Below are 14883 nucleotides of genomic sequence, written 5' to 3'. Positions count from 1 at the left end.
ATTTCACAAAGTTCAATAACTATTTTAGGTTCAGTAGCCAGCTGATTGTCTTTTCTTTAATATTGCATAGCATGAATGAAAAGAGAATTTATTTGCAGAAGTATCATGAAATAGTTGTCTGTGCTACCTATGAAAATACAGTACATTTTTCAGATTTTATGTACCCTGTGCTTAAATGAGAAAAGGTGGAATAGTAACCAAAAGAGTGGCTAAGCACATATAAACTGCAAGAAAAGCCTTTCACAAGCTCATTGTTCTCATTTTATTAGAATGATGATCAGGAACCAAAATGAATACTTTGAATACAGAAAAGTTGTGCTTCCCACCTTCTGATTTAAGAAGATGAATAAGAATGAAATTAAAGCAAATGTGCCTGTAATTTACTGTGTTGTGTGCATTCAGCATACTAGCACTTTGACAAGTATCCAGCTCTGTTTAGTGCCAGCTACTTTCTCACCAAGTAATGGATGAGGCTGGAAGGAACTGCTCAGCATATTCTGGTTGAGTTTTGCTGCTGGGTAAAGAGGTTCAAGGGGGCCAGATGCAGAATAAGCAAGATGAGGATGCTATAGGAGCATGGATGCTGTTTCAGCTGCTTGTTGTAGGCTTTATTTATACTTTTTATTCTTGAAAGATCATTGGTTCAAGTGCATAATAGGTGATTAAAGCATTGGATTTATTGTCTATATTTTTTGGCGTATATTTGTGTCAAATTAAGTGATCCACTATCTCCCTGGCTAAGGATTGCAGAACTTTCTAGAAGAGGTGATTTTTTTCTATCTTGTCTTTGTTGTTAGCCTGAGTATTAGTTACCTTTTTTGACATTTAGCTTTCACTGTAGTGGCCTCTCACCTTGTGAAATTTATAAACACCTGCTTTCAAAAACCCAAACAAATTAGGAAGTAAATATGGATTTAAGCTGAAGCTTCTTAAGTCCTGGTGTCACAGGGACTGACCACATTAATTGATCCACAGTGTGGATGTATTAGGACTGCATGTTCTTCAAGGAAAATGAAACCAGATATTAGGGATGAGTTTTTACCATCCTGTGGAAATATTGCAGAATAGTGCGAGTTTAGATGGTGATGTTTTTTCTGGAAGTATTTATATGTAATTTTTTGAGAATTTTGGTTAGAAGCTTGACTTTAATGGAATCCTTTAAGTCACAGTAATAGAGATTGCTTTGTGTTTGATGATGGATGTCATAGTCTCAGATCAACAGGATCCAGGTCAAAGTGACTGGTCTCTGGGATCTTGATCTCTTGCTTTGACTCTGTAAAGTGAGAATAGCAGTGGTTCTTTACATACATATAGTTACCCTGAAAATTAATTTATTAACCACCAGTTGCTGGTGGTGGTAATATTGTTATTGAGTATAATTACATACAGGCTATATCCATGGAATACACAGTAATATTTTTGAGGTTTTCTAAATCTTGGTACATTGTAGTACACTGAGATGAGGTCAAAAGTGGAATCAGAAATTCTTGTTTTTCTTGAAGACTACTCAGTTCATGTGAGTCTTCTTTGGAACCTGAGAGTCTGTTCTTTCCAATCATGGTCCAAGTAAAACTAAAAGCAAAATAATGTTTTGCATTGTCTTCCAATAGGTATTGGACATGCATTGGATATGTGCATGGGCCTCGATTATGTTATAAAATCATGTAATAGCAATAGGTCTGGTTTGTGTTAGAATGCTGAGTCCTGCAGTGTGCTGGACACTCCTGCCAGTTCTCACTGCCCTTGCCTTGGAGTGTTCAGTGTGCCCCTTAGGACTGTGTAACCTAGCAGAAACAACTGCATCCACAGTGTTCATGTTTTCACTCTGCTGTTTTTCTTTCTCTCTTAACTGTTTTTTTTGTCAGGCTTTGAGCTCTGAATATTCTCAGTCCCATGGATTGTTAAAGTTTTCCACTACCTGTCTGCTTTGTATTCTGTAATGGGAACCCTTCTATGTAAGAGAAGAAACCTTCAATCTGTGGAGATCTGGTGAGCCAAGAAGACTTTTTTTCAGCCAAATTAATTTTTAACAGTGTACTGATTTGGTGTCTAGCAGCTCTTATGTCAGAATGTATGAAAGCTACCCTTTGTCCTATCACTAATGTATTTCTTTTGAGCAGTCACTCTGTGCATCCTTTTCGGTTTTCATTTTTTAAATTCAGGACCTTGGAATGCTGTGGTGCCGCTTTGTTACCTTCTCTTGAGTAAGAGTGGAAGTGGTGGCAATCAGGGAATTGTAGATGTGTGGATGTTGGCAGTCAGGGAAGCTGAGGAACGCTGGTGGTTCACACCCCTGGTGTGCTGTGCTGGCCATGGGGCTGCTGCTCTCCCTGCTCACCCACACCAAGGTGAGGCAGCATTAACAATGTGCCATACCCAACTGAACTTTCACATTCAGTGTGGTATGACATACAGCAGCCTGGCATGGAGCAGGAGCTGACACTCCTGGGTTTGGCAGACTGGTGAGAAGCTGGGAGTGCAGGCTTTGGGATGCTGGTGCTGGTTGTCCTGCTGATTTGTTACTGCTGCTCCTTATGAGAGTGTCTAATCATCCCAGCCAGGGAGCTGAACATCTTTATTTTGTGTGTTCAATACACATAGCACAAAATGGGCTTTGGAGAACATTTTACAAATTTGTATTAATAACATTAAATCTCTAAAATTCATGGTCCAAGTATTTAGATGAACTTGGCTGTTGGTTTGTTTCCAGAAGGGAAATTCTGCTTTTTCTCTTATTCTCTCTTACAAAGACCAAGGGCATAGGTCTTCCAGTAACAAAAATAGGATAGCAAAACCAAGTGTTTTAGAAGTGATTAATTATTATATATTTACAGCTATTTAATTATTTCAAATATTTAAGATTTTTGGATACCCATTTTGAGGGTTTTTTTGAAGGATCATTTGAAAGGACTGAGAGCACAATACTATTTAAAAATCAGATCTAGTTAAGGTTGTTTAAAGTGGAGATGAGTGTGAGTCAGTTCACCAGTCATTTTTGAAAATCTACATCTATCTAATATTGAGGAGCCTTATTTAAGGTTCCTCTTTGGAAACAATGATGCCTTTTTTTCCCTAGCTTCATTTAATCGTTCTGTGCAGGGGACTAAAGAGATACACTTCATCATATTGTTGTCAGAGTTAATACATTTGAAAGATTCTGAATGTTTCACAAATTGCACCTCTTGAGTATTACTTTATATATTGTTGTGGCCCCTGGTGGACACATACTTTGCCTTATCTGTATCTCCCTAAAATAAGCATGATGGTATTATTTGATATTAATATTTTTTTCTGAGGAGAATGGAAACCAATTGATGGAGATAAGAATTTTTCATTAGCTCCCTCTTTGCAGGTTTTGAAGCTTAAGAGTTCCCTGTGCCACACTACTAGCCCCTTAAGATGAAATTTTAAACTATTTCCATCTCTTGTTTTGATGCCTACTTTGTAAAATATTCCTATTAACATCACATTTGTGTCCTGCATTATATCTGGTGCTGCTGTGTAGCTGGGAGAAGCAAGCATTTCAACGCAGAGTGAGTTTGTGGCTTGTATTCATATTCAAATTTTGGTATCATTGATCTATGAAATTATTCATCAGAGTCCTGTGTGAATGCTTTTAATGGTTTAATATGTTCAGCTGATCACAAACTGCATGCTCAAACCTAATGTTGCTCTTTTTAGACTTGATTAGACTCTATCCTTGATTGTGATTTAATGGCTGTTCACAAGCTTGTTCGCTCTTGCTGTTGCATATTAAGTACCAAAGTATCCAGCCAGGTCTGCCAAAGTCTTTCAAGAGACCATGGTTTCTCAAGGAGATGAAAAGCCCTAAGTAGGCTAACGTTTTGATTCAGGAGTTGGATTGTTCTTGATCACCAAAGATTTTGTCCATAAATCTCTCTGGAAATGTTTGAAGTGTTCAAAGACCTGTCTCAGTGCTTAATTTTACTCTCCTAAAATGCCATCTAAACAATCAAACAAAATCCTTTTAAAAGCAATTAGTACAAGCAATTGCAGTCAAAACAATTCCAAATACATGTTTTATTCAGCTCTTTCCCCCAAATGCCTATCTGAGCTATTGTGCCAGAAAAATCAGTGTATGATTAGAAGTCAGCTCCTTCTCATATGCTTTGTGGATCATCTCTAACATCTCAAAGTTGTGTATTATGAGTACTTGCCTGGCTCTGGTTACCAGAATCTTTACTTTTTAGCAACTCATATTTTTAATGTACTGACCTGGTGCCACTCTGACACTCTACAAGCATCATATCCTATTAATATACATAGAATTAGCCTAATGCTGGACCTGGGAAAAGTACACGTCTTTTTAGATCAGCCAGGTGTGGTACTCTAAGGCATCTGAAATTGCACTAAATACTTATTTTAATTCCAGTTTAAGTGCCTGAAACTCTTCTGGCTCCATCTATGCACAGTTAGCTCACAGCTGGCTGCACACCTGTGCCTGAAAAAGATACTGAGCCACCAGCCTTTCATTAGGCAGAGGTATATACTTAGAAATTAATTGCAAAGTTTTGTACATGAAGGAATGATTTTGCAGTAATAAGGAATGTGGTGATACCAGTCATAAGGGAAAAGCTGTAGGAAAGATGCAATTTCAACCCCTGGTGAGGTGTTATTGAGTTTTGAGATTAATCTTACAAGGAGGCAAGTTCTTGTATCCTTCTTTAAAATGCTTTCAAAGAGTAAAACCTTCAACATGTCTGTTCCAAAGTGGTTCTTTTCTGCTTGTTGTATTCAATCCCATGCCTTCATCACTGCCTACTGAAAGTCTTTCATGTTTCTATGGGGAAATAATCACCAGCTGAAGTGGATCAAGAATTACTTTTACATGGATCATACTCAGAAACAAGTTTAATTACAGTTGAAGTGGCAGATACTCCCCTTGTGACACATCCTCCCTTTATTGGCACCAGAAGAAGCATTTAGCAGTGGAAGAACTTCTAACTTCCAGGAGAATATGATGCATTTCTGCTGCTCAGACCAAGTAGCTCTTACATTATCCCAGCTGCCCATTTCAGCTTCCTTTAAGGAGAAAGCAATATATATCTTGTGTTTTAATGTGTACCCAGCACAAGGATAGGATATGGAATTTCAAAATCAGCAAAATATTCTTCATACTTTAATTACATGATAGTATTTTATTAATGCAGCAACTCTGAATTTTGTTAAGATGTAATGTAGACATTTTAATTTCTTATTAATAAGATCCCAGATATGTCAGGAACATGGTTTTGTTCCTACTTAATAATCCTCTAAATGCTAATATTTGATCTCTTTAAACAAGCTAAATATTTTTCACTTGAGCTTGATGAAGCTGATTAAGAAATATCTGCAATAAGTTGTTTTAGTTTCAATGTAAACTATTGGTTTAATAAAATAGATTATCACCTTATGGGAGTGTAAGGAGAAACAGTGGAACATACTAAGGGCAAGGTTTTCAGAAGGCACTTTGTAGTGGCTTAACTCTGCTCTGTGAATTTTATCCTTCACTTGAAACAGAGGAAGGTGAGTGAAGTACCCAGTGTCCATCTTGCACAGAGTATGCATAAACATTTTTCTTCTGTGTTCTTTCTAAAATGTTTGTTCAGCATTGCTATGAAATCCTAGTTGTCTTGCTAAAATTAAAAGTCTTCTGCCAAAGGCAAGGACAGGTTAAACTAAGTGAGCTGAAAAACATCTGTTAAACTTACTGGCAGTACTTTATTGTCTGTGTCTTGTTAGCTTTTTGTTGGATTTGGCTCAGTTCCTTGAGAAACAATCCCATCTCTTGAAGAAATAAACCTCATGTTACCACCTTAAAATAATACGAAAAGTACTTGATTCTTCTTGTTAAATTCCTCCCATCTTCTCTTTTTAAAGCTGTGCTGTTTGACCTTTTTAATTTCAGACCCTTTCAGTACTGAACCTGATACCTCTAGTATTTTACATTGCTATGCCCTAAAAACTGAAGCATATCATAGAGCTTGCCAGAAGCCATTCAAGCAAAACACTACAGATTATGAGTATTTTTAATTAACAAGCACCTACTTATGAGAACTAGACAGTATTAAAGACTGTTCAGCCAAACTAAGCATTGTGCTGTTGTTTTTATCCACAGATCTTCCCTCCTTTCCCTGAATTTCTGTTGAATGATAGCATTAAACTGCAAGTCCTTCAGAGGGTGATGGATCTGGGTAGTTTGCCATGGGGCTGGGCCCCACCCTACCTTCTGGAGCTTGGGAAATATTAGACCGTGCTAAGGAAACAATGTGGATCCAATTTGAAGACCAAGAAGCGAGGCTGTTCTGTGGCATATTTGTGGGTATTCTCAGTTAAGTCAGAAAGAAAACAAAGGTTTCTAACCAGGCAGAAGCCTGGGAAACAGTTGAGAAAGAATATAAATAATTCTTTATCTCTTGTTGTTCACATTGTTTATAGATAAGTTCTGCCACATCATTCACTGCACAACAATGGATTGAGATGTTTTTTACTTCAGGCCCAATAGAATTGGTCTGTATGAAGCTCTCTATAAAAAGAATGGTGTATTTGAAATAAATCTGAGTTCTACTCTCTTGCCTTCTGATCTGGAGTCCTTTCACAGCATCCTGCCTCAACAGCATCAGCATATCAGACATGCTCAGCTTTTAACTCACTTTCTCAGGCCTGTGGTCTTGAGAACACGGCGATCCAACATGACACACAACACACACTACCTCAGCTAAACACACTGGAGTGGGGGTGGGCAGAGCTCTGCTCTGAACTTTGAATTTTCCATGGTTTGGCAATAGATGTGGGTGCTGATTCACGCGTGCATATTGTGCATTCTGAAAGGGAAAGCACCAGGGCTTCCCTGATGCTCCAGGTGGCTCTGGCCTCCTGGAGAACAGGACAGGCTTGTCAGGCAGCAGCACTTTTCAAGCTTATGAACCAGCAGCTGTTCAGAGCCACCTCCTTTGCAGAGCACCCAGATTGCAGGTTTATTAGCTGTTGTTAATTGTCCTTCTGGATGGTGACGAAATACAGAGTGAAGAATAAATTAAATGGTAATGGCTGTTTCTTTTCTTTTGGGTGCTGGCGTTGGATGCATCTTGTAATGTCAGTTGCACATTGTTGAAGTGTGGGGTGAGTAAAGTGTCCACTGAAAGGTCATTGCTGGAGAAACTGGATGCAATTGCCTTTGGAAAGTGGATGTATTCATTTCAGGACCCTGCATATTAAGCTTCCATAGAGAAGGAAAAAGCTTTCTGTGCATGATTCTTTTCACACACATTGTGAGCACCTCTCTTCATCTCTGTCTGTTCTTTTAGTTCTGCACTAGCTCACAGATAACTGCATTTGCACGCTGAGAAGGCTTTGGTCAGGCAGAGGCCTAAGTGAGGTCCTCTGTTTCCATGTCCAGTCCTTAAGACTGTCTTTGCAGCCTTAGGCCAACATTTTTTGAGCAACAGTCAGTTAGGCCAACATTTTTTGAATTTGATATCTGAAGTTAGACATCCAAATTTTTAGTTAAGCATGTAAGTAGGACTGCTCTGATTTTTATAGAGGCTGACTCCCACGGTGTCTTTATGTGTTACATTGTGTGGGGGTTTGCAGCATTACTGAAAAACTAAATGAAGACTTAGGAGTTTAACATAAATCAGCCAAGTTTGAAAACGTTTGCCTTGATGTACACACTGGAATTTTTTGCTCTTCTGTTCAGCTAACCCAAAAAGGCTTGCCTTGCTGAAGAGGAATGCAGAAGGACTAATGGACAGTGTGTTTTGATCAGTGAGTAACTGATATTTTCTAGTTTATAAATAAAGACAGTAATTATAACAATATAAGAAGGGAGATTTCTTCAAACCCATTGCCCAAACATAATGCAGTTGTCATGTGCAAATGTAGTAATCTAATACATTTCTGACTATCAAGACTGTGCTGTTAAACACAGCCTGGTTTGATCCACCCTCTACCAAAGTAGATGAACTGCAGTTTCTTAATGAATAGTTAGACAGCTTCTTAGAGACATGTGCAATGTCATACTGATAAGATAAAGGCTCCTTTGTAGTACTCTGGATTCATAAGCATGCTGGCTTGATGGGCTGGAGCAGAATGTTGGAGCATTTGAAACCATAATTTCCACTGTTTTGGTAAAGTTTTGGGGCCACATTCCGATCTCATTTTCTTGACATAACTCTGGCATAGAGAACAGAAGAACTTACATGAGCATCTAACTTCCTTTTCATCACATGGGGACCAAAGTGTAGAACTATCCTTTTAAATTCCTCTGGTCAGGGTTTACAGTGGCAAGGCCACATTAATTTTGCTATTTTGCTATACATTATTAAAAAGGGAGTGAGTTCTGTGGTACACTTTGAAGGACTAGATTTGATGGTAGCATGTAAAGTTGTAGCTTTCAGCTTGTTACAATTATGCTCCAGAATGTGCATGTTAAAATAGGAGTTCCCAGTGAATATAGTATTGTTTGCAGGCAGAAGTGTCTTCAATTCTAATATCCCTCTCCCTTCCGTTTCGTGAGGGCTGTCACAACTCTGCCCCTTTTGGAGACAGACCAAAGTCTGATGCCAGTTTGTGTGGAACGTGTATCAAAGCCTACTTTTGTCCTGCAAAATTCAATGGGAATTTTGTCTTTAAATGTAGTGGCAGCCTGACTGGATTTCTTCTGTTATAATTTATTCCTTAGGGAGTTTATGTCCAAAAGTACTGACTGCCTCTTGCTTCCAATGAGTTAAACATGAGCTGACTGCTCACTACACTTGGAAGGTGTGGTTCTTCACTGCAGAAGATCCCCATTTAAACAGACAGATATAATTGCTCAGAAACAAATTTTTCTTGGACTCCTGAGAAGACTGTAATAAATCAGTCTTGGTTTGGTTTGCTTTGATGCAGAGGTGTGACAGTGCTTTTCCTGTAGTTGGGTTAACCCTGAAAGTTTTGTCTATTTTGATTATCATGGTACAATTTTTCTTTTAATGGGTGGAGAACAAATCCAGAGACAGTATAATTCTGATTGCCAGAAAAGCATTCTTCAAGTAAATGGTTTTATCACATACTTGATCAATCTTTCAAAATCCAGCCGTTGAGCAGAATCAGCACAGACAATTGTGTTTTTCATAGTTTTAAATAATGTATCAGAAAGGACCTTGACTCTTAAGAAAATGCACTACCTATGTCGTTTTTCCATTCTGAAGTGATGAAGCTGCTTTGCTCCAATTTGGATTCAAGTGTCTTGTGCAGCACAGGGCTGTGTGCAGTACACAACTGCTGGAATTGTTTCTTTTTTTAACTTAAGTGATTGGCAGCCACTTGGATGAGTCACAATTATGAGCCTAATTTTAGCTGGTAAGTATGTATTGGGAGAATCTACCAGAGACAGTTGCATCTGAAGGGTTGAGCGAGGTGAAGTCAATTTAGTTTTGGGGCTTCTTAGAAATCAGCTTTTGTGTCTGAATTCTGTTTCTTCTCTTTTGGTTTTGTACAGTCATATATTATATGACCTTTCTGGTGGAATACACCTAATTCCTTCACCTTCAAAGAATTTATCAGAAGGAGACAATTTAGAGTGACAACATCAATACTTCGATTGATGCTTGTTTGGTATGTGTTTCACTTGTGTTTGTGTTTTGAACATAATGAAGTGCAGGGTTTAAGCTGCCTGTAGTGTCCCATTTATTAATTTGTCTGTGTGCAGGCTCTGCTGGTTTCCTCCAGCTGACCTGGGAAATAGCATCCAGGCAGGTGTATTGGCATGGAGTTTGAGAGGAGTTTAGTGTATGCAGTCAGAGCCCTTCAGTCATGCAGGCTGCATTATCTGGCTGCCAGCACTTACACACTGCTTAACAGCTGTTGCTGTTAGTTTAAGGCAGTTCTGTTGAATTCTGCATTTTGCTCTTTTGGTCCACCTGTATCAAAGTAATGAAACCTCTGGTAGGAGCTGGTTCCTATTGTGGCAGCCTGTCAGGAAAGCAATGTACACATTGGTCCCTGCCTTTAAATGCTGTGTATGTGAAAAAGAAAAAGTGTGTGTTTTTCATGGCACCTTGCTGTTTCCTAATGCATTATTCCTGTTTACTGTGAGGCAAAGGTGTCAGACTGGATTGTGCAAGGACATGGAAGCCAAGTTGTCATTTACTGCCTGTGGAAGCTCTGAAAGCATTAGTAGTACCCAGGTCCCTCCTCTGCTTTGTGTTTTGCTCAGCCTCTGTGTGTGCCTAGGTAGTAAACTACCATATGTTGTTTATAGAGAATGCAGAGGCAGTGTATCGTTTTCCACTTAATCAGGGTGTTCCTAATCGGGAAATTGCCCAGAGAACTAATAAAGCCAAATGCACTCAATAAGTACTGTTTAAGAGACACAGTAATTCTGCTTAGCAGGAACATCCTCAGGTGATTTACAGGTACCTGGCCATGTCCCATTTTTAACTTGAATGTGGCCTCATTTCTCCTAGGAGAGCTTTTAATGTTTGTCTGAGTTATGATGCAGGGAGTGTCTGTACAAACAACTTGTCTCACTGTCTGATCACTATTGAAACTCCATCTTTTCTAGACCAGGTAAGCAATGTCCTCACAGATGCTGCTGTAGCTGGGCAGCAAGCTGGGCTCTTGCTCTGGGCAGAGACACTTCTTTCATTGCCGCAGGGAGTCTCAGCCTGTGGGCTGCTGGTAGTGATGTGATGGTCCTGCTTAAGCTTTGCTTATGCTGAGCATAAACATGTCCTGGCCCTGGACACGTGTTCCTGATTTGTGCTGCTTCTTGTGTAGTCGTGGCAAACTATTTGTTCAGCTGTGCAGCAGCTAAATCTGCAGCACAGCTAAATCTGCATACTGATCTGGCTGAAAAATAACTTACAGAAAAGGGGGAGGAAAGAAGAGAGGTGTCTCATCCAAATGGTTTTCTAGCCTGGTTCACAATGTGGCTACACAAACAGCTGTACAAGCACAAAGAAGGGAGTGGTGGGAATAAGTGGGTGAGGTCAGGGAGAAAGAAGGCTATTTAAGCCAGGGCTGCTGCCAAAACATTACTTGCTAAATTACTTTTCAGCTCCTCTGTTTTCTTGAACATTTCCTCACATCTGTTCTGTCATAGTAAACTCTTATAGATGTTACCCCTTCTGCATAATAACAGCTGTACTGGTTCAGACAAAGACTTCATCTAACCCAATATCCTGTCTCCAGCAGTGGCCACAGTAAGTAGACCCAAGGGGTAAGAAGGGACAAGCCTGTCTGATGTTTCCATGAATGTTCTCTCAGCCTCAGACAATATTTAGCTCAGGGGATTTCTTGAACCTGATATGTTTCATTTACACAGTAACTGTCAATGGATCTCTTATGTACCTGCCCAATTCATGTTGAACATCATGTAAAATCATGGTTTTCATGACATCTTTTGGAAGGGAGTCCCACTTGGGTCCCACAGAAGGTTTCCTACTTGGAAGTGTGATCGTGAAGTTCATAGGCAGGACAGACCTAGCATTTTTATTAATTATACATGTCTTAAAAATTATGTTATTAAAATTATATATTTCTTATAAATACTGTTGATTCACCTATATAACAGATAAAAACATTTGAGAAAAAACTTCCCTGAAAAATTGGAAGAATCATGGGGTTGGTAACACCTGCTTACTCCTGCTCAGTGATGGTGAAATGTTTTGGTTATCTCAGTCCAGTATGGGAAAGAAGGATGTGAAAGGATGGTTTCCATAAGCTAGTGAAGGGTAATTAAGTTCTCGGTGTAATTAAGTTCTTCCATGATGACTGGAAAGGACTATCAGGATGTGCATTACCTCCCTGCTCTGAGATGAAGGAGTTGAGTTTATATCTAAAAACACACCAGTCAGTGGAAAAACTTGCAGACAGCATCAATTCTGTGGGCAAATGAATTTTTTAAAAATTTTGATGCTTGTCTAATTCCATTTAGATCGATAATAGATTATAAACTGGATAACTCTGAATGACATCCTTCTCTGTGCACATCCTGTGCTTTGTGACCAAGTCAGTGAATTGTAGTGCTGCTTGAGAAGGGTGGAACCACTGAGAGAAGGCTGTGCTGATAAACCTGGGCAAATTTTAAATGTTTGTTTGGGGATGTGTTTGCTGGAGATTGTAATTCTTCCCAGAATGTGCATACCCATTTACCAGGATGAGAGGGAAAATTATCCATCTTTCTTCCCCTGATGTTCATCACGTTTCTCACAGTGACCAGGCCAGGGATGCAGTCCTGGTTGCTGCAGTGCTGCCTGAGCCACCTGAGTTGCTTTGCCAATTATGAACACAGGGACAGAGAATGAAATTACCTGGTGTCTATTTGCACAGTAAAATCTTTTTATGAATGGAATGTACATTCCTTTCTCCTGCCCCCTTGGGATGTGATTCTCGCTCTGTAAGGTGTTCCCCATTTATGTAAATGATTGTGACGGCCAAATGAATCAAACCAAGGACAAAAGCTATCACAGGCACTCATCTAGCATCCAGCCCCCACATTAGCTTCTACTTCATTAAAATATATATGACCCAATTCAAGAGCTAATTTGGACGAAACCATTAGGCTTCTGTCCTCGTCACCAGTAGAAGTCTGAGGTTCATTTTCACACATGAGTGAGCAGTTGCAGCTTTAAGATGCATGAAGGTTATTGCTGTGTATGTGATGCACATGAAAGGGAGAGGGAAAGCAGCAGAGAGTGGATGTACTCTTTATTTCTGTGACTGCATAATTTTGTAAGGTCTTATTTGTGCTTCACCTGTGGAATGCTAGACAGGATATAAAAATATATGGCCAAGTTAAACATAGGAAAGGAAAACTGAGCCTCTGAAAAGGGAGAGTGACAAGACGATCATATTGCATTGTAACTGTTGCATACCAAATACAAAAATTGGTTGTGATCTCAGTAGAGTCCCTGGTGGAAGATGTGTGGTTGGATCTCCAGAGGTGTTTGGACCAGGTACAGAGAATCTCTACACACCCTGCAAAGTTGTTTGGTTTGGATTTTTGTTTGGGTTTGGGGTTTTTTTGTTTGTTTGGTTGGTTTTTTTCATATTAGGTAAGTGTTTTAAATGCCTTCACTTAAAAGAAACCCTTAGCAGAGAGAGGTTGCAAAAATACTTTGAAAGTCCACAGATTCAGAATCTCATGATATTTTTTAATTGAGTAAATCCAAGTAATTTATCCCCATAATACCCTAGTCTTGGGAAGGGTGCCATGCCTAGATTGCGTCACTAATATCTGCTGCCATGTGTGGCTGGCAGGGGTTGCTTTCCTGGAGCCACTATCTGGGGTATCAAATTGCTCTCCAGACTGATGGATGAGTCACCAGAATCCCTGTTTTGTTTGTGGGTTTTATCAGAGCTCATCAGGTAGCCGTCAGTATGATTGACTAACTCTGTGCCAAGTGTCAGGCAAAAGGAGCTGAAGTGAAGTAACACAAGTGACAGCTGAAGAATAAGCAACAATCTGTCTTTTCAAATGAGTTGTTCTGTTGGCAATTTGACAAATTGTATGGTGTAACTGAAAGTTCTAGTTCATGTGTTGCATTACTTTATTTCAAAATATTCTGTTATGAATTGCTTACATTTAAATTCTGGCAGATGGAATGCTTAATGAAATCAGTACAAATACAGTAAAATTGACATAAAAATACTGAGACAGTGCAAGACTTCTGAGTTTTATCCCTAAATATACCTGCAAAGTCCTGCTTCAGCATTTTTAAAAATAATGTAACAATTTTGTCTTTTACCAAATAAAATGTTATGGAATAGTTCTGGAATATAAATGGACAAGAGGGAGAAAGGGTGGGATTAGAAACAATTTGTTTCCCTGTAGAAAACATCTTGCAAACTTTTGCTCAGCAAATTTATTTGGGTGCCACACAACTGTGTGATCTAATTTATTTGCCTTGCATAGGTAATTCATGTTTTTCCCATTCTAAAAAAAAATCTGACTTCCTTTTTTTTATTTAGCTTTATCAAAACTACTCTGATTCCATGATATTAGGATGAAATTTTAATGGGACATGTAAATATGGAGTATCTTCAAGGAATCCACTTTTGTTGTACAAATATGCCAGGAATGTTAAAAGAATTTTCTCGCAAACCTTTGTTTTTCCTGTGTGGTAGTGCTTTGGGAAAGCTCACAGCTCTTGTGATGGTCAGTGATCACCCATTTTTTTTTTTTTTTTAATTACTCTCATTGTTTAAGTGTGAATCATGGTGGATTGAGCACTGGCTGCATTATGACCATGTTTCAAGGTCTTATAATTTATTTCTCACAGGCTGTCTTCTGTGTTGTTTTTACATGGCCAGCTTGTAAAAAGCTTTACTGGAAAAATTTAAGTGTGACTTTAAACAATTCCAGATTTACTGGTATAAGTCTCTATGGGAGTATCTGTATTCTACAATGATATTTTTTTTAAATTTCTTTTTTTCTTCTAGACTGTCAAACCAAATTTGTGACTAAATTGAAATAATCCCCTCTGATTCCACAGGAAGCATCCCCACATGAAGAGCTGCTTGCAAGAAATCAAGTGGTCATATATTAAATCTTGCTGTGAAAGGATTTGATATGTCTTTTTTTTATTTTGTATTGTGAAAGACTGTGAGTATACATTGTCAGCTACCATGCTCGCCTGAGACTGCTGACTCAGTCACTTGATCATTGAAAATGTCCATTAAATTGCTGATACTCTGGTTTGGGCTACGATTGTCTGGAGCTTTGCATCAGTTTGCAGTACCTAGGTGCTTGAGGTTTCCTGTCATGCTTGTTAGTCTGATACAGTGTGAAAACACACTGCTTCTGTTGGCAGGTTGCAGCTTAAGCACCATTTGTATGGCAGCAGATTTCTGGTTTGTCTTCCTCACTGCTACCTGCTCGTGCTGTGGTGAAGAGTT

General features: G+C 39.0%; 1 protein-coding gene across 17 annotated transcripts in view; it reads left to right on the top strand.

Moving 5' to 3' along the window:
• SORCS2 (sortilin related VPS10 domain containing receptor 2) overlaps positions 1–14883 on the top strand; it is a 528299-nt gene that overhangs the window by 27722 nt on the left and 485694 nt on the right. The window contains exon 2 of one of the 17 annotated variants that reach the window (XM_085578508.1): positions 1866–1989. The exons of 15 other annotated variants lie outside the window; for them this stretch is intronic. The gene's annotated coding sequence lies outside the window, so the exon portion shown is untranslated. Of the gene's footprint in view, positions 1–1865; positions 1990–10969; positions 11187–14883 lie in introns of those variants that run through there. One more of the 17 variants, XM_085578509.1, reaches the window with a different exon arrangement.

Source organism: Lonchura striata, chromosome 4, assembly GCF_050655825.1.
Source record: "Lonchura striata isolate lonStrDom1 chromosome 4, ASM5065582v1, whole genome shotgun sequence".
In the NCBI taxonomy this organism is placed as follows: domain Eukaryota; kingdom Metazoa; phylum Chordata; class Aves; order Passeriformes; family Estrildidae; genus Lonchura; species Lonchura striata.
This window is presented reverse-complemented; position numbering and strand designations above follow the sequence as displayed.